The 26,809-nt window shown below is 37.5% G+C and overlaps 1 long non-coding RNA gene across 1 annotated transcript; it reads left to right on the top strand.

Annotated features, from left to right (window-relative positions):
* The first annotated feature begins 1,727 nt into the window (after positions 1-1,727).
* LOC115430663 (uncharacterized) lies at positions 1,728-20,134 on the top strand. Its single transcript, XR_003936970.1, has 3 exons — positions 1,728-1,740; positions 2,308-2,312; positions 20,029-20,134. It is a non-coding gene; the product is annotated as an uncharacterized LOC115430663 (long non-coding RNA).
* Positions 20,135-26,809: the final 6,675 nt, after the last annotated feature.

Genomic DNA, 26,809 nt, shown 5'->3' with positions numbered 1-26,809 from the left:
CAAAAAGTTATGGACTGATTTTCATGAAATTTTCAGGAAATGTTGATACTGGCACAAAGGAAGAAATGATTAAACTTTGGTGGTGACTGGGGGTGGGGGGGCCACGGGGGCCCACTGATCTGCCTTTGCAAAGGTCTGCGCTCTCTCGAGTGCTTTTCTTGTTTCATCAGTAGTTACTCAGGATGCAGCTGATTTAATTTCAGTGTCAAGTGAACTGGAGTGGTCGTCTCTTAATATTGCAGTTTTTGCCCCCAAATATTGTAGTTTTCACACAATTATTGTCATGCACCTACCACATGCATTTGTAGGTTTACTATGTCTTAAATCTTCAACTATTCAACCCTGCGTGTTGACAAAATTATAGGCCAAAAATAATGTAAGATTTAGGAATGTTTGTAAAGAGGAAAATATAGTTGCAGTGTGATAGAAATGTGATGTTGTACAGTATGTGATATGAGTGGATAAGCAGCACATACACCCCAAGAGGAAGTATTCAGATCCTTTCCTATGTTAAAGTACCAATATCACAAGAATGAATGTACTCCATACAAAACTCTGAAAATATGTGACACTACGTAGGTATTAGGCCTGTAACGGTACACGTACCGAACCGAACCGTTTCGCCACACACCTGTTTGGTTCGGTACACAGCTGTACCGAACCGGCACAGTATGATGAGAAAAAGAAAAAGGAACGAAAGACATTGTTTGATGGGGAACTTCAAACCTGCGCAAGTTTCACACGGGCATACTGAAGGACGCACACATTAACCCGAAATACGAAGTAGCAGCTGATATAAGGTAAAAAAAAAAGAAAAGAAAAAAAGAAAAAAAAAAAAACAACAAATATGATGTGAACCTGGAAGGAAGAGACTGAAGACCCTCCACCATCATTACAGTCCTGCTTGGGATCACTTCAGGTCCCGGTGAAAGACAACAAGGACAGAGACGGTGATAAGACGGATGCTGTTTGGCCCCTAGGAACTACGGTGGTTCTGAAACACTTACACTAGCTCTGTCTGTGTCTCTCTCTCACGCACGCTGTATAACAGAGGAATAGAACTTGGAGTTGGCCATTGAAAGTATGTATAAAAATAAAGTTTCACTTTCGTTTCACGCCAGCGTAAGTTACGTTAGTTATGGACTACACCCCCCCCCCACTCCCACCCCCCCGGCTCCGACCAAAAAAACAAAACAAAAAAACAACAACAAGCAAACCATCCCTCAGACAAATCGTACGTTGCGCGCGCGCGCGCACGCACGCACGCACGCACGCACACACACACACACAAGTACACAAAGTGGCCTAAACAGTTTGTTCTCTGTCCTAAAATAAATAATTTGGTTAAGTTTGTTGTCAGTGTTGCTCTTCAGTTTGTTAAAACAGCATACCAGTTTACCCTCCTGTTAATGTTGCACTTCATGCAGAATTTTTTTGTTGAAATTTTTATGAAGAATGTGAACTGACAGAACTGTGATTAGATTTTTTTTTGTTTGTTCAAAACTACCTGTCAGGGAAAAGTGCAATACTAATGTTTAAAATACACTTAGGAATATGAATAATTTATTTTATTCTCTATTTGATTTATAGCAGCAGAATTATATTATTCCTGTTTTCCTATATTCTATTGTGTCCAAAAATTGGGGGAAAAATGTTCAAAAATTCATAAATGTATTAAAGACATTTTGAGGGGTTTTCTTTCTTCCCGTACCGAACCGAAAAAAAAAACAAAAACGAACCGTGGCTTTCAAAACTGAAAACGTACCGAACCGAAAATTTTGTGTACCGTTACAGGCCTAGTAGGTATCATTAACAAAATGTTGTCAAAGTACAGAAACTCAGAGTGTTCTGTGCTTTATAATTATATCTAATGTTTTCATACGTATGTCACATTTTACTGCTGGATATGTATAGGGTTATATTCATTTGAACTACTTTATAAACAATTTCTTAGATTAATCTGCATCATATTCTATAGATCATCATATGTTGTCTGTCCTGTGAGAAACATGGATCTCCAAAAACTGTTCATAAGCTCATAAAACAAGCCTGATACCAGCTTTGTGATCATGCATTTTCCTATGTATCCAAGAGGATTTTAAAGGATTTTATTTAGCTTGAGAGCGACATCATAAAGCAAATACTTCATCCATCAGTTTATCACAAACAAAAATGAATATTTTTGGGAATAAGTTGTTTCTGCAGCTTCTACAAACAGGAAGGGGATGAAGAAGTGAAAATCAGTAAAACTGTAAAGAACACGAGAACACAAACTGAGTGCAACAAAAAACAATATTTAACTCTGAGATGGGGTGGAGTAAAAATATAAAGTTGCAGAAAATAGAAATACTCAAGAAAAGTACACATATCTAGATTTCCTACTGAGGAAGCACTTGAGTAAAAGTACGAACTTAATCAGTTACAACAGAACATTACATCTTTGAAGATAAGACATAATGGAGCACAGTCTGAGAGGTAATGTCCAGATTAGGAAATGCAGATGTCAAAATGCTACTAGAAATTTACAAACTACTGGTCTCATAACAGGAAGTTACATGGATATGTCTGTAAACATGTGTGACATTGTAGTCAACATTTGCAGTTGACTTTGAGATACATACATACATATATATATATATATATATATATATATATATATATATATATATATATATATATATATATATATATATATATATATACTCAAGTCATCGAACAAATATAAAGTATAGTATTTCACATTTGCCTCTGAGATGCTATGGGTTGAAAGTATAGTCTTATATTAAATTATTAAATGGAAATCTTCAAGTTAAAGCGGCTCAAATTTAGTTCTTAATACTGTCACCTGTAACACAGCTGTAGCCTCCCCTGAAATGTGGAAAACTTGATAAACACCAGAGGGAATCCATGTATTTTCTGTACACAGCTAGTTTTCACTTCCCATAATGAAATGTTACCGACTTGAGCATATTCTCCTGTCTCCCTTGTCTACAGACGATAAAGAGGAAAGAAATATTAATAGTGTAATGCTAACGGGCATTAAAAGAGACAGAGAGAGCCCCTGTGAATTTACTGCTGTGATATCCCACTGATGCATCGTGTTTGACGATTATGGATAGCCCAGGGTAATAGCAACGTAATTAGGCCTTTACTGTGACATAATTTTCCGTCAAGCACATTGTCAATATCTTGGTTGATGAGGTTGATAGTGAGATTGGAATCCAGTGACCCGGGTCAGCTGCTGTAATAATGGCACACACAAACACAAACACACACACACAAACACACACACACAGAGTGCTTATAATGCAGCGTCGGTGCTGTGATATTTGCTATTGTCACAGTGTTGATCTAAGCTGACATTATGCTGTGCGGCCCTGATCGCTGTTTGTCTGAGTGTTACATTTGTCATCTGTGGGAGGGCAAACGAGGGATCAGGAGGACCGGAGAGCAAAGTGAGAGAGGGAGGGTCTGGCAGGTGAAAAGACAGAGGGTGTGTGTGGTGGTGGAGGTGGTGTGTGTGCTCATCTCTTGTGTGTCAGTTGCAGATCTGCTGGTGCGGAAGCAGATCTTTTCCCTCAGTGACTCTATTAATTTACCTCATTTATCTTAACCACCTCCTCCTCCCCCCAATAAATACTGGAGACCTCAGTCAGGCTGCGTTGTGTGCATGCACGTCAACAACTATACATCTGTATATGTGTGTGCGTTGGCGTGTGTGCGTCTGTGTGTGTGATGGAATAAAAACACAGCAGCTCCCCTTTCTATTCCCAGAGGACAAATCCGTGGCGGAAAAACTCATTTTCCTGCAAATAGTTTGTCAGCCAAGCTAGGAGGAGTGATAAATTATCACAGACGTTAGGTGAAGGAGGGTGACTGGAAGAAGAGGAAAGCCCCCCCCCCCCCCCATCTCTGTCTGTCTGTCTGTCTGTCTGTCTCTCTCTCTCTCTCAACACACAGACAATCACTTCTTTTTCTCATCCTCACTCACTTTTCTGATTTACTCCTCCCCTCCATTTCTATTTACCATTGATTTCTCCAACCCTGATTCTCTGATTCCAGCTCTAATCAGAACAGAACATATGCCTTTTATTCACATGCCCATGCACGCACACGCGCGCACACACACACACACACACACACACACACACACACACACACACACACACACACACACACACACACACACAAGTACTGTACAGTGTACACACAAACACACAAGCACAAATTCGCACACAATACACAGAGTGCAAGTTGGAATTGGGAGAATGTGGCTGCCCCTACAACTCAAGTGTGACTCCCCATTCCAAATGATAAATTGATGGCCAGAAAAATGGATTTGTTTTCAACTAGTAACACATCAAAGAAATAATAATTCTGTGCCGGGGAGAGTGGTGGGATGATGAATGGGGTGGACAGCTGGATCACAATGGAGCAATGGAGTAAGTGAGTGAGAAGAAGAGAGAGAAACTGTAAAATCAACACGCAAACGAAACGCTGTCAGAAAATTGAAACGTTACGTTTGTATTATGTGTTTGTCTGTTTCCTAACAGGGTTACTGTGATTTGATGTGTCCAGTCGCATCATACAAAGTGACTTTGGCAAAAGGTTTGTGGTCACATGAACATTGCGCCCATGTGAGGTTCTGAGATGTGATCATAATGTAAAGCCAGATGCCGATTTCACAGCTTCTGTTATTTCCATGTACAACATTTTGGAACCTTGAGCCTCAGAGATTTGACTTGTTCAGTTACAACATTTGTGAAATTATCTTGTGCTAATCAGCCGTAAAAACTTTTTTACTAACCTCATTTTGCACATCAGACTGAACCTCAGGGTCTTCACGAACTCAAACTGCAAAGTTGGAGACACTCAGAAACAAGACAATCTGAAATCAAAGAGATCTGAGATCTCAAAGCCAAAGGTGTGTGGCATTAACCTCAGATACAGAGCATCCACAAGGTCTATGGCAGCTTAGGGGTTACATTTGAGCCATGTTTAAACTAATGTAGTTTAGGTTGTGTTTCAGTTACATGTTAAACACAGAAACTAGAAGATGTTCCATTACAAAGTCTAATACATGCATATTGGCCTCATCTGTCTTCTGTTGTAGGTCTTAAAAACAGTAAATATGAGACTTTGCATGACGCATGTTGTTCACTGGAGGAGGTCAAGTCACATGACTTGACTTAAGTCAGACTCGAGTCACTACTTTTAGGATCTGAAAAATTACTTCGCCATCACTGATGAAAGACTTGACTTGACATAAAACTTAGTGTTCACCCGTATCAACTTTGTGTCAGATGACTAACACGTCATCCTGCTCAGAGAGATCTTAAAAGGTCACTAATAATCATGTCATGATTTGATGTAATATTAGTGACGGCAATGTTAGAAGAAATATACAATCATTACTTTTAATCAATTAAAATACAAAGCCTAACAAGTTAGTACTGAGGTATTGTACTGCAGTTACAATAGATTAAAATAGACATTATGTATTGAATAGAATTACAGTTAACCATAATGATACTTACGTTTGGGGATACTAGCCAGATATAGCTTTGATGCAATATCTGTTTATGTGAAGAGACAAATAGAAAGAATGACTTCCTTTTGTCTTTGGAAAACATTCATAGGTTGGTATTTTAATTTCAGAGCGCCACTTGTTGAATTTTTTTATGTGGCTCAACTTTTCATGTAGGACAAATAATCCAAAGTTCATATGACTTGACTTGACTCACAGCTGAAAATTAAGACTTTCTTGAGACTTACTTTTTGCTCGCACATGTGACTACCATGTCTGGTTTCCGTATATGTGGACAGTTAATTTAACTCCATTTTTGGTTTATTTTAACTCTAAACCAGTGGAAGGCAGTAAATCCATAGTAATACTGTAACACTGTTTGCTACCTTGTATATCATACCTATTTTTGAAATATCACTCATAAAAAAATACCACTATATATAGAAAACTATGATGAACACAGGGACATATCCTGCTAAGCCCTAAGAATGTGAATGACATTTGAAGTTTGGCAATAACACTTTGCTCCAGTTTTTCTTGTTCTCAAGTTTACTATCAAAAGTTTTTCAAAACTCACTCCACTGTGTGAACATGTCCATTTAGTGGTTCAAATGGCTTTAACTTTAACTTACCCTTTGGTCATTCTCCACATTTATCATTCTCTGTAACTCTGCTATAATTTTTTTTCATTTACATCACCCTTAGAGAACATTTTCAAGAGATAATTAATCAAATACAGACTGACATGACAATTAGACGTTTCATTCCACTACACATTCACAAATTTTTTTTAGCTGAGACTAAATGTTAGTGTTTGGGCCACTCAGAAACAAGACTATCACCCACTTAAATCATATCCACTAGGCTGATTTGAGATATGACATGAAAATATGTTCTCAGCCCCCCGGCTTCCCTTTTTTTTTTTTTTTTTTTTTTAGAGTAATAACTGCCCTCTACAAAAATCTCCAAAATCTCCCAGTGGTGAAGAATCTTTTAAAGGCAATGAGGAGGAAGAGGTGAAGAGATGCGGGCCAGCAGGAGTCCCTAGTGGACTCACAAAGTTCAATACAAATGGAATTACATGACAAATGACTCTCTTGCTTCACCTGAATCCTCCTGACTGGGCTGTTCCCAGGGGTATACTTTTTGTCATGACTTTTTCAATCAATTTGTGCTAAAGACCTTGTGTAATTGTCTTTTGCTTTGTGAAATAGCACTTTTTTAAAACCTGTACCACTAAAACAGGGCTGTCAGACTCATTTTAGTTCAGGGGCCACATTTAGCTCAATTTGATCTCGAATGGTATGAACCAATAAAACCATATCATAATGACCTATAAATAATGACAACTCCAAATCTGTGTAACAATATTATGTTTGAGCTTATTATTTACACATGTGCATTATGACTTACAGATCAAAATGAATCTACTAATACACAAAACATTTAGTCAGGACTCAGTGACACCCTTGACTGTCTATGTTTTCTGTGTAATTTTTACACTTTGCGGATTTAGATTGGACCCTTTGGCGGGCCATTTTTTGCCCGTGGACCGTATGTTTGACATACACATGTAACATGTAATTATTTTTTTCCTGTTTTATGTATGCAAGTAAAAGACCAATGGAACTTGTCATCCATGGCGACAGATTTCATATTAACCCTTACACCTCCATACGCAAAAGACTTTTATTTTGTACAATTCAAATTGGTGTTGTTCACTGAAGCATGAAAACTGACCCAGGACACTGGTGTCAATCAAGGGAGACTTACGTTGTCAATAAACACATATGACCAGATTTTCAAAATGTCTTCACATGTTTTTTCTGAGAGTCTACTTTTTTCTGATACACCCTGTAGTTTTACCCTAACATGGATAAATGTGTATGTTTGATTACAATCATCTTGAATCAACATCTATATGTAAAGCCAAAGCTTTGCATTTTGGCCACTGTGGTAGCTGCAGGAGTAAGGATGGGTCAGGGCTGAGATAATGCTAAAGGTTTTAGCTTACTGACAGTAAAACAGTTACCTTTATCAGACATTTGTTCAACAAAATCATTTGAATTACAAAACTATGGTCAAGCTTACAAAACTATTTTACTAAAATCTTATTAACAAAGGAATAAAGTTGAGAAGGGCCAGAACAGTTATTAGGGGCTCCCACTAAAACACGTGAGACCATAATGACTCTTGCAGAAAAATGAGCTAGTATTTTTAGAAAAAAGTTCAGTGTAAGACTCTGGGATCCAGAGCCAAGGCCTTTTGGGGCATCATCACGTGGATGTGAGTGGTAAACCTCTCCAAGCCAGCGGAGGGCATTTTTAATAGATCCATAGTAGTAATGTGACACTGTATGCTACCTTCCTTGTATGTCATACCTTTTTTTTTCTGATGTCACCCTCAATCCAAAATACTTCTGCATTCCTGATGCTGTCTCTGTGTCTGTATAATGGACAGAACTGAAATTTCGTGAGTGTTGCTCAAAGGTATTTGAGAACTTGAGGATAATAGTTGGCTTGTGTACATTTAAACAAGGACCTGACACTTTACATACTGTTGAACATCTATAGATACAGTACAACCGATGAAACATAATCTGTTGAAGAAGACTGTATATGATGTGAAATTTTTCTTTTTGTTTTTCATATGATAGAGGGGAATACTGTGCCATGGACACTCCATAGAAACTGTCATACAGACCTGATCAAAATCTTAAGACCAGTTGAAAAATACCTAGAATTTACCTTTTGCACATTTGGATCTTAATGAGGTTTTAAGTAGAGCTACAATATACAAAAGTAAGAAGGGGGAGTGAGACAAAAAGCACTTTGAAAAAGTAATTTATTGAAAACAACAAGTAAACTGAAATAGGCTGTTTATCAGCTGATCAGAAGTTTAAGACCACAGGCTATAAAAGCCAAAATCTGCTCAAAATTCTCATTTTCTGTCGGGCATTCACACGGTCATGCCCTCCTGATGGCTAAAGCTAAGAAGCTTTCTCTTTTTGAACGTGGTCGGATCGTCGAGCTGCATAAGCAAGGCCTCTCGCAGCGTGCCATTGCTGCTGAGGTTGGACGCAGGAAGACAGTCATTCTAAATTTTTTGACAGATCCTGAGCATTATAGAACAAAAAAGTCAAGTGGTAGACCCAAAAAAATTACACCTGCGCTGAGCCGGAGGATCCGATTGACTGTCCGTCAAGACACAGGGCGGTCCTCGACCCAAATTAAGGCCCTTACTGGTGCCGACTGCAGCGCAATAACCATCAGACGGCATCTGCGGGAAAAGGGTTTCAAAAACAAAAAACGAATTCAAAGACCTCGTCTCCTACAACGCCACAAAACTGCCCGTTTAGACTTTGCCAGGGAGCATCAAACATGGGACATTGAAAGGTGGAAAAAAGTTTTATTCTCTGATGAGGAAAAATTTAACCTTGACGGTCCAGATGGCTTCCAACGTTATTGGCATGACAAGGAGATCCCACCTGAGATGTTTTCTACCCGGCACAGTGGAGGGGGGTCCATCATGATCTGGGGTGTTTTTTCATTCAGTGGAACACTGGAGCTTCAGGTGGTGGAGGGTCGTCAAACGGCGGCTGGTTACATGCAGATGTTGCAGTGGGAATCCCTCATGACTGAGGGCCCTCGTCTGTGTGGTAACAGCTGGGTTTTTTAACAGGACAACTTCTTCAGGGAGAATAACGTCACTCTTTTGGACCATCCCGCATGTTCCCTTGATTTAAATCCCATAGAGAACATTTGGGGATGGATGGCAAGGGAAGTTTATAAAAATGGCCATCAGTTCCAGACAGTTGATGCCCTTCGTGAAGCCATCTTCACCACTTGGAGCAATGCTCCCACCAGCCTCCTGGAAACACTCGCATCAAGCATGCCCAAACGAATTTTTGAAGTGATTAAAAAGAACGGTGGAGCTACTCATTACTGAGTCCTACTGAGAAATTTTTTTTTTCTGGTTTGGAGAGTTTTTTGTAATTTTTTGAGCGATGGTCTTAAACTTTTGATCAGAAGATAAACAGCCTATTTCAGTTTACTTGTTGTTTTCAATAAATTACTTTTTCAAAGTGCTTTTTGTCTCACTCCCCCTTCTTGCTTTTGTATATTGTAGCTCTACTTAAAACCTCATTAAGATCCAAATGTGCAAAAGGTAAATTATAGCTATTTTTCAACTGGTCTTAAGATTTTGATCAGGTCTGTATGTAAAAAGGTCACGGGCAAATGCTTTCATTTAGGATGTTTTCCAACATTATAGGGTTACACAGTTATGTCCTCTTAGTGTCCCGTCAGTTTCTATTATCAAGTGATCTCTTGACAAATGAATAAAAGTTTTTTTTTAAGTTACATTTATTAATTTGCAAGAATATTTAGTGTCTTCTGCATGTTCTTACCAACCAAAACAGTCTAAAACCAAAAGGTTTTAGAAGAGATTTATTGACTTTCTGTTCTGAATAGATTAAGATGACACTATAATGAACATCACATTTGCTAATTTAATTGCCAATGTGTGTATATATATATATATATATATATATATATATATATATATATATATATATATATATATATATATATATATATATATATATATATATGTATATATATATATATATATATGTATATATATATATATATATGTATATATACACGAACTCATTAGACTGACTGATTGATAATTGTCACGGCTGTACAATACAAGTACTGTAAATTAAATTAGATTATTATGCACTATTATTGCATCTCTTATTTACTCAGATACAATCCTCATTGACATTAAAATCTCTTTCTTATCAAGGGCCTATCCCAGAGAGCAAAGTTACAGAAATAACACTACTCTACACTACAAATGAATAAATATAGCTGGTTGCACACAATAAAAGATGGATTAAAATATGGCGAATTAATAAATAAAATGGATCCACTATCCTTATGTCCTTGGCTGTTCATGCAGTTCTTTGAATTGCTGGTAACCTATGATTCATAAACTTTACAGTTCAATGGTATTTTTGGTTAATTTAATTAGAGATCTCAAAATTTGCTTTTTGGAAACCAAAACTGAATCAGCTCCCTTTTCAGTCCATGGTAACATTTGTGCCTAATGTGAAAAAATCCCCTCAAGCTGTTCCTGATACACTGCATTCAGTATAATAGACAGATCTGAGGCCACAATGACCCTGACCTTTGACGTTTGACGACTAAAGTCTTTGTAGTTCATCTTTTTGTGGCAAATTCCCATGTCATGACATAACTACATGACATCCTGTGTAAGACTTCCTGACTTATTATGTTTTAGACATAAAGAAGAACAATGGATGGACATTTTTTAGTTTTGGCTGCATTTAAAACTGTGAAATTTCTTAACATATAATTAACCTATAAAGACCTAAACATCCACCATCGACCAAAACCATCTACTGATATAAAATTTTTAATACCTGTTGATCCATTAATCCTATCAATACATGGAAATAATTGGTGTAAAATGCAGTTTGCCATCTTTTCCTGGTCAGCATTGGTTCACCAGCAAAACCCGTGTAGTTTATCATATGATAGTGGATGGAAATGCTTGTTAGCTAGGTATATGCTCAGTTAAATAACTTTATGCGGAGTTATCAGAATACTTTATTAATCCCAGGGGAAATTATTGTGTATTACAGTATACACACATAAATATAGCGCTTAAATATATATGTATGTATGTGTATATATATATTTATTTATTTATTTACTGAGAGAGAGAGAGAGAGAGAGACAGAGAGAGAGAGAGAGAGAGAGAGAGAGAGAGAGAATATAATATAATACAATAATTAATAATACATGATACAATATTTATAAACAAACAAAAAAAACATTTTTTTCTCGTGTCTCCTTCAGACTCGGGTCCTCTACCAGAGGCCTGGGAGCCTGAGGGTTCTGTGCAGGATCTTAGCGGTTCCTAGGACTGGGCTCTGTGGGACACAGATCTCTGATGTTGTTCCTGGTATCTGCTGGAGCCACCCTCTCAGCTTAGGGGTCACTGCCCCTAGTGCCCCGATCACTACTGGTACTACTGTTGCCTTCACCCACATTTTCTCTATCTCTTTCAGCCCTTGGTATTTCTCGAGCTTCTTGTGTTCTTTCAGAAAGAAACAAAGAAAGAAAATAGATATACCAAATATACATATTAAACACGGTTAAACACAGTTAGAACAGCAATTTGTACTATATGGACTAGATAAATATTATTCATTCATTCATTCATTTTCTGAACCTGCTTTATCCTCACTAGGGTCACGGGGGTCGCTTGGAGCCTATCCCAGCTACATAGGGGCTAAAGGTGTGGTACACCCTGGACAAGTCGCCAGTTCATCGCAGGGCTGACATATAGACAAACAATCGCTGTCACATTCACACCTATGGGCAACTTAGATTAACCAATTAACCTATCAGTGCATGTCTTTAGATGGTGGGAGGAAGCCGGAGTACCCGGAGAGAACCCACGCAGAGATGGGGGGAACATGCAAACTCCACCCAGAAAGGTCCCACCCCCCGTCGACTGGTGTTGGAATCAAACCCAGGACCTTCTTGCTGTGAGGCACGAGTGCTAACCACTGCACCACCGTGTTGCCCTAGATAAATATTATCAATATGATAATTAAAAGATATGTAGATAAATAACTGTCCAAAATATTGTTGTGTGTAATTATAATTAATGGTAGTTAATGAAACATTTCGCCATTAATCCTCTGATCTTTAATGAATGAATATTGGAAAATATCTGATTTTCACAGAAAAATGCTAAATGCAGACAATAATGTAATAATAAATGGTGATAAATTTCTTGGGAACAACAACAAAAAAAATTGCAAGTTGTGAAAAAAAAAAGTTGTTTGTCTTTAAGGGTTAAGTTAATACAATGAACTTAAACATAAGAGGTGTAAAAACAACAGGTGTATATCAATTTCTTTACTTTCTAATGTAGATGAACCTGGGGAGATGTTAGCTTCGCTAAAAATAATGTCTACATCTCCGTCTTGCAACTCTAGTCCTCCCACTCAGCTTTCAGCCTATTCAGGTAGACCGCTTGCTTAGGTAATAACTGTTAACATAAGCACTAAAAATCACATCATCATAGTCATTATCATCATCACCATCCTCAGCTCTATCACAGTTACAATCAGAGCCAGAAATAATACAATTGCCTCCTTCCTTATATTCACGCAGTATTCAGGTATTTATTCTTGTGGACTGGTGCTGTGCACAGTGGATCATTAAATGTAAGAGGTTGTTCTTCCCACTCGTTTGCTCTCTTCCCTCCAGGATTCAAAAACCCGATCCTGCACGACACATATACCTGATGTGTTTTCTCATTTTTTCCCCCAGACCATATCTTATTTTTATTCTTTTTATCGCCTCCCCCCTCCACCTCTCTACACTTTCTTCTCCGTTCTCTCCCTTCGTAGTGATTGATGGAGTTCGGCAACACAGCACAGAGCAACGTGTGGCCAACAGTCCAAGACAGGCTGCATCAGAGACAGAAAGAGAGAGAGGAGGGTGGGGATAAAACCAAGAGAGAGGTAAAAGGGAGGGAAGGGAAGAGGTAGGGAATAGGGAGTGTGTGTGAAAAGAGAGAGAAGGGGAGGGTGAGGAGGAGTGTGTGAGAGTGAGGGGAGCTCAGCTGAAAGCCACAGACTTAATTCTATGCATCATTAAGCAGTCTCACTCAATGCAACATCCCCTATACATCATCCACGCTCAGTAAACACAACGATGACATTACATTAGCAACTGCAAATGAATTTTCTTTTTAGAAGGAAATTGAGAATACTCTCTTTTCTCTCCCTCTCTTTTTTTTACCCTCTCTGCAGCGCATTGGCACTTGCAAAGCTTGAGCGTGAGCCATAAAACGCAGGGAGATATAAACAAAATAAAAGGACAAACAATATTTCCCTTTCTCCCACCGCCTCAGCCTCTCAAGCTCAGCGAAACTCAGAGACCCAGTCAGTAAAAACAGTGCACAAATATACACAAATTCTATGCATTGTGCTCTAATTTATTTACAATGTGAAACCAACATAGTTAACCTTTGAACATTCACTCTATCCATGGAATCCAAATCCTCAGCTAGGGTTAGGGTCTGGGTTAGGGTTATATCACAGGAAGTGCATGGTAAAGATGCATGTATTAGACTTCAGTTGAGAGGGAACCACTACTAGTTTCTGTGTTTAAAGTCAGATGTAATTCTGACCCTAATATGGATCAAAGCTGACCTGGAGGTTGTTAGGTTAGTGTGAACATCTTTTCTGTTGATTTCTGTGTTTTTCTCATTGTATTTGGCTTAGTATATGTCACATCTGAAGTGATGTAAATGTTGTCATCCTCTCCTTTCAATGAAAAGGACAATGACAAAAAGTTATGTAAAACAGCAAAACGGATATATTTTGTTGTAATAAAGACAAAAAGTAATGATAACATCAATATGAAATAAGACTGAATAAAAAAAAAAATCAATATATTTACACTTTAATGCATTTCATTTAAAGAGAAGGCATCTGTGTTACGTTGTATGATATCTCTTATTTTCTTCAGTTTGTGACCCTTCTAATGTTCACTCCTTTCACGGAGCCCTAATCTAGGTTTAGGGTTTATAACAGAAAAAGTGTAAGACCAACAAGCATAAATTAGACTTATTTAAAAGGGAACATCACCTAGTTTCTGTATTTAACATGTGGTTAAAACACAACCTTAATGACATCAGCTTAAACAAGGCTCAAATATAACCCTAACCCTTAGCAGTGTATGTTTTTATTTCCAAAATGTGGAAGAAAGTCCACACATTCTGTACTCAAGTAGAGGAAAAGATACTTATTATACTTACGCTTATTAAAACAATACAATCTCTGAAAGGTATTACTGCATTTCTACTGGTTGTTTCTGTGCAAAAGCTACTGAACCTTAATGGTATGTATATATATATTATGTCTACTGGTCTCAGACTCATTAAATAGAGGACAACTTTTGTCAATGTTCTTCAGAAGCCTGTTTTGAAAATTAATGGAAAGTATTTGTGTTCAAATGTAGGAATAAAATTAAAAAAATAAAAAAATACAGTAACACCTGTGAACTCTACCTAAGAACAGTAAATAAGTGTTTGTCCCTCCCACTGCTGAAAGAATCTTTGTATCCACATCAATAAGTTTTCATTCTTCAAGAGATTTGATTATTTTGATCTGTTGAGTCCTAATGTCCTATAGACTTTCAGTTTAGTTCCATATTCCTAGTCTTCTCAAAAATAGACACATTTATTTATTCTGAGCATGGAGAAAGTGTTGAAGTTGAGCTGAAATCTTGATAAAATACATGTGATGAGCTGTGTAAGTTGAATCACTCTCACTGATGTGTCATGTAAATTGAATTTTGTTTTCCTTTATGTAGAGGCATTTGCACTTCAAACTCTCACAGAAATTCAACAAATTGGTGCCCAAACAAATCACTAGAATGACTGAAATTAGGTGTTTTAGGCTGACCCCAGACCCTGCTGAATGTGTCTCCTTCAATGTTCAGCTGAAACCAATGCTGATGCCTGTCTGTTTCCCTTAGCCATGAAGGTTTATTAAAACACCCACAAACACACACACGCTAAACTGACCCACAAGTTCAAGCTAAAAGCCTAAGACTGTGTGCAGAACATAAATTATCAAACTAGTCAAATGAATAATTATGTTTTTATTGCACAGATTATGCCCTTTCCCCTAAAGTAGCTAGGATCTGAGGCCTGGGAAATCTATTAAGGCCAGGCTATAGATCATCCCATCCACTGTGGCGTGTATATAGATTGGTCGGCTCATTTGAGGAATATTGAATCAGTTACAGTAAAGTAAGCCCCTGGATTGAGTCAAATGTAAAAATCCATGCATGTGTGAGGAGCTGTCAGCATGTGTCTGTAATGACAGATGGCTCTTAGTCTCTCTTCCAGCAAGTGGTGATAAAAAGTCAAATTATGAGCGGCCAGGGGAGCGACAAGGGAAAGTGTTGGGGGGGGGACAAGAGAAAGAACTGGACCAGATCCGTCAAATGATAAGGGCAATCAGTCAATCTGGGAGCATTTCAGACCACGGAAAGTGTTATTTCCTCCCGGTGCAGTTTGGAGCCAACAAAGGGTCGGCGAGGGGTCAAGAATATGACCTCTGACCTCTGCTAGCGAAGAGTGAAATGCCAGTTGGAGTCAGTTATTGATTCATGGTGTTCATGGTTTACCCATGTTATTATCTATCAGACATGATTGGTTTCCACTTGCACTGATTTGAAGAGTCAATTACTTCAACACAAAGAGTGACAGGAAAAGCAGCTTATGACTTTCATCACAAATTTATTTCAAATTTGTAAAACCCGAGTGAAAGCCTAATTATCACTAATCCATTAGTCTTTCAATGCTTACGCATCTGAATCACTTCTCTTATGATGACCAACTTTGAAGATGACGCCATCATAAATATAGTCCCCTTTTTCACATAACAAACTGAAACGTCACTCAGGCCTTTTTCAGAGATGTTGTTGCAAAGCCCATTGTGCGAATGGTAATTCCATTCAGCAGCAACAAAGGCTACCAAGTGAAAGCAGATCACTACGATGGAATATTATACAGTCCACCAGGGTTGTTTTAAAGAATGAGTTGACTATAGTGACCATATATAGACCACTGACTATAGAGGGTATGCATGTGACGTCACCGCTAGCGGAAGTCACCGCAGTTACGTCCACTGAGTGGCAGAAAGAGGGAGATGAGTTGCGGCTTTGGCTTGAATACTGCGAAAACTTTAGAACAATCTAAAAAATGGGGATGAGCTGTTGTGCCATTGATTGCACAAATAGGTTTAAAAAGCACTCGGAGCTATCGTTTCAGCGGCGACTTAAAGCCAAAGACAGAAGAAGCAGATGGATCACTGCAATTCGTAGAAATAACTGGAATCCAGGCAACGGAACCTGGATTTGTGTCAGGTAACGTTAATTTATGCTGTATTCTTGCATAAAATCATACTTTAAATTATGTATCGTTTTGGCTAACGTTACTTCTTAGTAAAGCTCTTAATGTTAGCGTCTGTCATTTAGTTCTATATTTCATAACTAAAACATTTTTGTCTTCAGTTGTGTGATTCTGAACCTTGTGCTCCACATGATTTGTAAACTAGCTTAAACTGAGGCTAACCTAGTTTTCCACATAAGGGGGTACTCTAGCACAAAGCTGTTGTAGCTGTGTTGTATCAAGTATTTGATGTTAACTATATTTAAATATCCACAGTACCAGTAGATCAGACACTCACTTGGGTCAATACTAAGGGTTCAACTCCAGTAAATCAGTAGTGAACTGTGAGCACTACTGCTGGGCCTTTACCTTGGCAATCACCGCCAAGAAAATATGTCTGCACTGACATAAAATCTCAAAAACAATAGTATGTTGAACTGAAAGCACTCACCAGCTATAATCCTCTAATTAACGATGACAAGGATGTCAACAACTCTTTGTCTTTTGTATGCTTTCAGGCTTTGCATTGAGTAGTTTCCTGGTGTTGAAATAAGGTACATATAAATTTCAGGATACGTGATTTCCGGCCACATATCAATGTTCGTAGACCACTTGTTGTTTGATAGCTTGTATGGATCCGTGTCAAGTCCAGTTGTCTTTAATTTCATATTATATTCCACATTTTTCCCGGTCTCGCTGTAGTTACTGCTATACTCCGCCATGTTGAGCCAGTTTGTTTTTGCCACTCAGTCTGACCTAGAGGGGCGTGGCCCAGGGGGAAGTGACGTATGCGCATTCCCTTTACAGTGGATGGAGGTAAAGGTGACATTTGGGTTTAGCACTCACCAAGAGACAGTGAAATTGCTGCTGCGTGAAATTCCCATTCCCACAATGCACGTTGCAACAAAATTTACAAAACGGCCTGAGTAACATTTCAGTTTGTTTTGCAAACAATCGGACTGTGTTTGTGATGGAGTCATCTTCAAAGTTGTTCACCATGAGGGAAGTGATTCAGGTGCGTAAGCACGGAAAGACTAATGGATTAGTGATAATAAGGCTATCACTGGGGTTTTACAAATTTGAAAAAAAAATTGTGATTGGAAGTCAAACACTGCTTTAAAATAAACGCACATAGTATTGCAAAGGTTACTCTGGAAATGTAAGATAAGATACAGATACACTATATTGCCAAAAGTATTGGCTCACCCATCCAAATAAACAGAATCAAGTGTTCCTATCACTTCCATGGCCACAGGTGTACAAAATCAAGCACCTAGGCATGCAGACTGCTTTTACAAACATTTGTGAAAGAATGGGTCACTCTCAGGAGCTCAGTGAATTCCAGCGTGGAACTGTGATAGGATGCCATCTGTGCAACAAATCCAGTTGTGAAATTTCCTCGCTCCTAAATATTCCACAGTCAACTGTCAGCTGTATTATAAGAAAGTGGAAGTGTTTGGGAACGACAGCAACTCAGCCACGAAGTGGTAGGCCACGTAAAATGACGGAGTGGGGTCAGCAGATGCTGAGGCGCATAGTGTGAAGAGGTCGCCAACTTTCTGCACAGTCAGTGGCTACAGACCTCCAAACTTCATGTGGCCTTCAGATTAGCTCAAGAACAGTGCGCAGAGAGCTTCATGGAATGGGTTTCCATGGCCGAGCAGCTGCATCCAAGCCATACATCACCAAGTGCAATGCAAAGCGCCGGATGCAGTGGTGTAAAGCACGCCGCCACTGGACTCTAGAGCAGTGGAGGTGCCTTCTCTGGAGTGACCAATCACGCTTCTCCATCTGGCAATCTGATGGACAGGTCTGGGTTTGGCGGTTGCCAGGAGAACGATACTTGTCAGACCGCATTGTGCCAAGTGTATAGTTTGGTGGAGGGGGGATTATGGTGTGGGGTTGTTTTTCAGGAGCTGGGCTTGGCCCCTTAGTTCCAGTTAAAGGAACTGTGAATGCTTCAGCATACCAAGACATTTTGGACAATTCCATGCTCCCAACTTTGTGGGAAGAGTTTGGAGCTGGCCCCTTCCTCTTCCAACATGACTGTGCACCAGTGCACAAAGCAAGGTCCATAAAGACATGGATGACAGAGTCTGGTGTGGATGAACTGGACTGGCCTGCGCAGAGTCCTGACTTCAACCCCATAGAACACCTTTGGGATGAATTAGAGCGGAGACTGAGAGCCAGGCCTTCTCGTCCAACATCAGTGTGTGACCTCACAAATGCGCTTCTGGAAGAATGGTCAAAAATTCCCATGAACACACTCCTAAACCTTGTGGACAGCCTTCCCAGAAGAGTTGAAGCTGTTACAGCTGCAAAGGGTGGACCGACGTCATATTGAACCCCATAGACTAGGAATGGGATGGCACTGAAATTCATATGCAAGTCAAGGCAGGTGAGCAAATACTTTTGGCAACATAGTGTATGTACAGTAATGAGTTCCACATCCCATCCATTATCCCTAAAAATGAATAATGTAATTGTTTTAAATGCTTCACCAAAGTGTAACTTAATCTTTTGGATTCCTTTTTAACAAGTTTTTGTAAAATAAATAAATAAATGTAAATGAGGTAATAATATTGAAAAGCCCCCAAAAACATGTGGTTTCGGGATGAAAAATATTGTTGAATTTTCAGCAGTGAAATACATTACATGACCAATGACATAAGAGCCTGAATTGGTTTGATCAAATGTATATCTGTATGTATGCATATGTATGTTCTATGTGAACTTTTCACCAAAAACCTAATATATTTGGCTGTAATTGGGGTTTGTAATTACCAACATTTTGATCAGTTACTGAAATTTAGCCAAATGTCAGTGACTGTAACTGATTACAACATCTATTATGCAATATAGTTACATAACTCCATTACAAGTAAACAGTGTTTCCCAACACTGGATGGATAAATGACATTATGCTAATATGTTTACTTCCTTATGGTTAAAATACAAAAAGATAAACTCACTCCAGAATTTCTGTTTTCAATCAATTTTGAGAGAATGTTTAGAGAATGATGGCAAAATGTCAGTCTGGTGAAACCAAAGTATTTGGATAGAAAAACAAAGATTTCAGTGCTGGTCATTTCATTCATAACAATATTTTTCACCCTTCTTTGTGTAGCCTATATTTGTTTTACTGATCATATTGATAATACTTGTCTACAACATATTGTTCAAATTGCTTGTCCTAATTGTGTTTTAATACAGTGTTTAATATATATATTTAGGCATATACATATTTAGAGCTTCATATATCTATATATGTTTGTAATATTAATAATCGCTTCCCTGCTACTTTGTCTTGTACTTGTACAGAGCAACTGTAACACACAATTTTCTCTGGGATTAATTAAGTATTCTGAATCTGAATCTGAATTGTTGATGGAAAAACTATTGGTTAACCTGTGGATAATTTGTCACAGTGAATCAATTGTATCAGGTCTGTGATGTCACCAAATGCTCAACAGTTACAACAGTTATGCTGCCTTCACGTGCTATGGGAAATATAGTAAATACTAGTTATGAGCTCAAACATTTTACATGAATGCCCTCTCATGTCATATTTTTCACTGGAGAACTGGGAAAAAATTTGATCTATGAGCTGTTGAGACAAAAATAACCTTTGAACTTTTCAACAGGGCAAAGAGCAATGAGAGATTCACTGCAAATAATAAACAATGCTTTTATTAACATTCTGCAGTTGTTAGCTGATGACTTTGCACATTTATAGCATGCATAACTTACACAAAAAAGTACAAAAAAATGCTGTAGCAGATGACTTAACACATCCAAAACTGTTTTACCTAAGTAGCAACCATGTCACCATGAATTATCAGCCATTTTTCCATTTCATTATGACAACAAATGCACTTGAAAACAACAAACTGAATTCACAAGTGGAAAGGTTCATCTTTCCGATAGCATTTGAAGGCAGCGTTAGTCTTTTTTGGATATTGGGTTTCTTAGCCTTGATGAAGAGAGATTAGTGACATGTTTTGTAATTTGGTAATTTTTAACTAGGGTTATAAAAATATAAAGAAAAGTATATAAAAAATAATATATAATAAATATATTTTAAAAAATCATGTTTGCTTGGTCAGTGGACCTCACCTGTGGCAACACCTCAATCTGTCACTTGTCTGACAAAATACTTAATGATAGATCTTATCAGGTGATGGTGTAATTCTTTAGTCACCTTCATTGTAACTGTACGTCTGGATAGAAAACTACATTGCAACAATTTAAGAGTAAATATTGGACTAATAGAAAGCTTTGTTCTAACAATAATGAATCCGGGGAATTGTGTCAATGAAGTCAAATTCTTTCATTCTCATTCTTTAATTCAACATTTTCAACTGCTTTCACTCTTACTTTTGGTTAATGTTGTGTATGTTATAAAAGAAACCTGTTTGAATTTAAAAATGTGTAGAGTTTCAATTTGGTCATTCTTATTTGTCAGTGATCTGAGTCCAGAGTAGGGCTGGTCAGTGTGCCACATATGGTATCAAGACAAAATAATAGTTATAAAAAAATAAAAAAAAAAAAAAAAAAAAAAATATATATATATATATATATATATATATAGTAACATCAGTACACATTAACATGATAAATATCAAATCATTATTTTTCCTTAAAGGCTGATTTTTAGTTCTGAGTGAAAGTTGAAGAAATCAAAGTGTGATTTGTGTATTTAAACTCCCCTTTATGGTCAGAATATGGTAAACACTTGACAAACAGCAGGACAAGTTAAAAATATAGAGAACATTCAAAATAATTATACTGTTTTATTCATTGAAAGAAAATAAACCTTAAGGACTGATGTTTTATATAACAATAATTATAATTGTATATAGATAATCATAGCCACTGATCTCAAAGTAAAATTATTCCAATATATACTGAAAATGGGATCATGATACAATATATATTATGTCAGGTGTGTCAAACATATGGCCTGTGGGCCAAAACCAGCCCACAAATGGTTCCAGTCTGGCCCATGGCATGAATTTACAATATGCAAAAATTACACTGAAGATTTTAATAGTCACTCCACTCTCCAAAATTTTAACAATTTTATGTCTCTTACTAAATGTTTTGAGCCTTTGTAGACCATTAATGCACATGTATAAATGATAAGTTGAGGTATAATATTGTATATGTCATCTGAAAATATTGTAAATAATATAAATTTCAGGTTCAGGTTATTCATATTGTTTGTGAATGGCTAGTTTGTAAATGTAAACATAATGGTGCGTAATTTAAATTTACTTTTTTGCACTAAAACAAAGACATACTGTATATTTGGAGTCGTCATTATTTATATGCTATTATTTAGCTGGTCTGGCCCACAAGATAAAATTGAGCTATATGTGGCCCCTGAACTAAAATGATTTTGACACCCGTGTATTATGTGATTATTATACAATGGTTTTATTGCCCATCCCTAGAACAGATTTATCCTTTAGAATCACTTACTATTAGAAAATGCCTTTTTGTCCTTAAATAAACACTGGAAAACTTACAGTGGGTTAGAAGAAAACCCATGGGAATAAGATCTATTCAAATTCTTCTGCCATCACACCTAATAGCCCATTTACAACGTTCATCTTACCTCTAACTTCCAGTAGCCTCCCAGTATAACACTATATGACCTCTGGCCTCATCCTGACACCAGCTCTCCCAAAACCCTGGCCTCCATGTCAATCCCCAAATTCCCTTGAATCCCCCACCCCCTCTTCTCCACGCTCTAGGCCTGACCTGCTCAGAGGTGTGAACTTCTGTCCCCCCGGCCTGATAGAGCCTCCTGATCATCTTTATAGTCCCTGTCCCCTCAGTGTTTATGACTCTGCAGTTTGATTATAGCAGAGGAGGACTGGAGCGGGAAGCGGTACACACATCAAAGCTGCTATGAGAGGAATGCCGACATTTGCTGTTTGTTTTATCATTAAGTACCACCACTTATCTGTTTAATCATAAAGGATTGGCCTGGCAAGCAGGAGGGATGCTGTCTTGCCCAAAAAAAAAAAACTATTCCAGCTGGTGTAATATTTATAAAAGAGCTGGGCTAGATCAGCTGTGGAGGAACCTGTAAGGTACATGGGAGTTTTATTTTAGGCAACAATAGAGCAAGGTTGTGAGAGAAGCCCCACTTTCCCATAACATTAAATTCCAATAAAGAAAGATGTGTGATAGTAAAGATGCACCTGAGAGATCCAGCTCAAGCCGCTCAGTATTACACATACTTTACACTTTATAGTTTGTTTGGTTAAAGGTCCAGTGAATAAGGTGTATGGAGTTTAGGGGGACAAATATTAGATTCGCTGTTCTGTTTGCTTCAGACTATAATTATGTGAAAATTAGAAATGTTGTATTTTTATTATTAGTTTAGTTTTGCTGCCATTTTTCTACAGTAGCTCCAAAGGGAGTTCCTCCTCTTTCCTATTTTTTCCATTTTATAGCAAGTGATATCCAGAGTTAGCATCCATCACTATCACCTACTGTGTCTTTGTGTGAAATAAAGTTTATGTCTCATCAATTAAACAAAGCAGACAAAACAAACACTGACTCTGACAAGAGAGTGTTCAGCTGTTTTACATTGTTACAAGTTACATTAAATTTGGTCCATCACATTTTCAGTTTGCTTCATGCTTCTACTCCGTTACTGTCAAAAACACAGACGTTGTACTTTCAATTCCACCACGTGTCATTTAAGTAACTCTTCATAATCATTACATGTTGTTCAGTGTAAACCACGTGCCTCCAAATATATTGAGTTTTTCTGTGATGAACTTAAGGATGAAATGTTCCTTTATGGGCTTTAAGGACTTTATCCTGGTTTTTAGTTAAATAAACTGTTTCAAAATCTCATTGGATTCACTTTTCGTTTTAAGTTCTTTTGAAGCAGAAATAAAAGTCAACAAGTATGATATTGTGTTCATTGCAGATCATTTCATTGATCTAAAAATCATATGAAGTTGGAAAAATTAGTTAAAATATATCTTTAAAGCTTGGTCTAAGATTCTTAACACAACCTAAATATTTTAAAGAACCAAATACATTTCACAAAAAATTACATTCCAGTAAATATTTGGTCTAATCTATTACTTAAGTAATACTCTACATTGTTACTTATTTTGTTTAAAATTATAAAAACTGTGGAAAATACAGAAATACATTTATATGTATAGGTTAATTAAATTCTTTTATTTTTTAATTTTATTTGACATTTTAACCAATATTTATTACTGAATAAAAACTTGTATAATTTTCGACATTTGTTTCTTAAATTCTGATTTTGAAGATATTCAAAATGTAACTATAGTAGCACATGTGTCAAAAGTAAACTACCATAATTTTAAAAATAAAAACAGTTGGTCACTATAAATCATGCTCATTTCTCCATGGTGCTGTTCAAATTACTGGAACTGTAAAAAGTATTTCACTGTACTTTTTGTTAAATTACAGCAGAGGCTGAGTGCAAGGTTTTGTCATCTGACTGTTCACTATATTCCCATCAGGCTGAGTATATTTTATTCCCAGACCTGAGGTCGACATAGTGCTGGATCCAACACGCTGTTGTATCAGCAAATGGACTGACCTGTAGTTACGATGTGTGGCTTTCAGTATAGTACAAAGCTTTAATTGAGTCACAGGATGTTTTTCTCTCTGTGGCCCTGTGAGTCAGTCAGACTCTGTGCCCTTGCTTTCCCCTGTGTGGGAGGCCGCTGTGCTGGCCTGAGTAGCTGGGAAAGTCCCATGATTTATGGCCTTTTGCAGGCCTGACTGCCTCTCACCTTACTGAGGATGGAGCTGGAGGTAATCAGCACTGCCTGCTGTAGTCCACTCTTATATTCACTAAATCCACATGTACTCATTAGAATTTAAAGGTGCTTTTCAGCTTTTTCTGATTTCACATGATGCAAATCGAAAGATTTACCAGATGTGTAAATAGGTATATTTTTACAGGCTGAATGATTACACCATGAATTAGATGTTAATGATTAAGCAATGCAAAGTGAAAGAGATAGGGGTATTTTATTGTCTGTTTCGCATGGCAGACTTTCATTTCCTTATTCATTACTTTTTCTCTTTTGATGTATGTTCCATGGAGCCTCATAAAAGTGTTGGATGCATTTGTGCGAATAAATTGAAAGCAGCTTTAACTGAACAACGTTAAGTCTCCTTTTTTCACTTAGTCCGGGTAGATCTGTTTGGAGCTAAATGTTTACCTTGTGACTCTTTGTCCAGGTCAAGTGGCTCACACTGCTGTATCAACAATATGCAAATACACCCAGCACCAAACCGGCTGAATTATTATGAGGTCCATTTTGAGGCTTTCTGCACTTGTTTCAGCTTGCATTGTAAGATCAAGCAGCTCTGACATATTAAAATCAGCCAACCTTACATACTGAGAAGAACACACATGCACATACAGTAGCAGCAGTGCAGTAACTCAAGGCCAAAAGAGGAGGTTTATTTTTATCACGGGCAAAGGCGCCAAATCATGTTGCTATGAAGTGGGCTATATAAATGCAAATTGTATTGGAGAGCTATTAGTCCTGGAAAAGGTTTGTATGTAAATGCCCTACAGGACCACAGCAGAGCACTTGGCCAGTTCAGATTAGTGGCATTTGTGGCAAATGTGCTGCAAAAGACAAAATAGAAAAATAGGCAGAAAATGCAATTGCCTCTTGGTAGATCATGGTGAACAAGGTGAGAAGTTGAGTAATTGAATGGCCATGGAGAACCCAAAAGGCTTGGCTTCCATGCATTAAATGTGTTAAGAATCAAATTCTGGAGGTGTGAAATGCACAAACAAGGATTTTTGTGGTCATTCCATTGAAGTTTGAGATGTTGAAGGGTCAGTTGATTAAAACCTGTGGGGATTGTGTCCTAGACTTTGTATTGCGGTACCTGAAATATGGATTTTAGCTATTGCAGTAGAGTTGAAGCAAATGTGATTATTAAAAGAAGCAAATGAAATATGGCACAGTATCCCACTTAATTCATGAAAAGTGGACCATATAATAATAAGGTATCAAACAGCAAGAGGGAATACTAACACAAGGCTGCCCCCTAGCTTTGGCTAATAAGACATACAGCCATGCATATATGTACAGTGCATCAGGAATTCACTGCACACAATGAGAATGTATACATTTTATTTTATCCTGTTTAAATCAGACAGTCAAAATCCTTACAGCTTGCTTTTACTTACACATATTAGAAAAATATTTTGTGTAGAAAGGTAGTTAAAGAGCCCGATATATACAGTATATACATTTCATTCATATTTTCAAGGGAGATGAAAGAAGCAGAATAACATCTGACATAACTCACAGACACCACAATTCCTCAGACCTCAAACTTTTTAGCACTGTAGAAACTTGCCTCCAAAATGAATGAATGAATGAATGAAATGAAATGAATGAATGAATGAATGAATAAATGAATGAATTATGAGCTCAAACAAATGCTGAATGTTGTTCGTCAAGCATAAATAGTCAAAAGGAATGAAGAGGATCAAGAAGTGTTGCTTACAAACTAGTCTAGGATAATGCTACGTGCCCGTAAACTTGACCTGATATTTAATATAGCTGTGATTTATGTAAGGCCAAAATATCATCTCTCAACTCATAAGATGTAATATTGTTTGAATTTACATAGTTTTGAACATGATGTGAAATCCTGCTGTAACACACATGAGCTAACAAAGTCCAAAGATTGATGAAAAATTTAAAAGAAGCAATGTGTCACAGATGTGAATATGTGCCACAAGCAACATTTACAGACACGAGACACAAATGTGGACAGAAGAGCGATTAACATACTGCATTAGTCATTATTTCTACCATAACCAGATGCATAAAATGCATAAATTGGTGCATTAAAATTCTGCATTTGACAATCATAGATTCTTGAGAGACGGAACCATAGAGTTCACTAAATGCATCTCCTCCATTGTTCAAATACATTGTTTCATTACACGCACTGACAGGACTAAAATGTTTATATGCATCCAAAGGTCTGATTTGATTGATTTCAATCCTTTGCATCTTCCATCTTCCTTTGCATGCAAAGGATCAAATCAATTAAACCAAATCAAATCAACTCTATTTTTACCCAAGACAAATTTCCCTTTGGGGACATTAAAGTTGATTTTATTTGATTGATTTCAATCCTTTGCATCAAGCAATGTTCCTTTACCTTCTAAAACAAACTGGACTGTGCAGATAGGGGTAATATTATTTCTGA

Source organism: Sphaeramia orbicularis, chromosome 12 (assembly GCF_902148855.1).
Source record: "Sphaeramia orbicularis chromosome 12, fSphaOr1.1, whole genome shotgun sequence".
NCBI lineage: Eukaryota > Metazoa > Chordata > Actinopteri > Kurtiformes > Apogonidae > Sphaeramia > Sphaeramia orbicularis.
The sequence above is the reverse complement of the archived record's forward strand: the minus strand, read 5'-3'. Positions and strand labels throughout refer to the sequence as shown.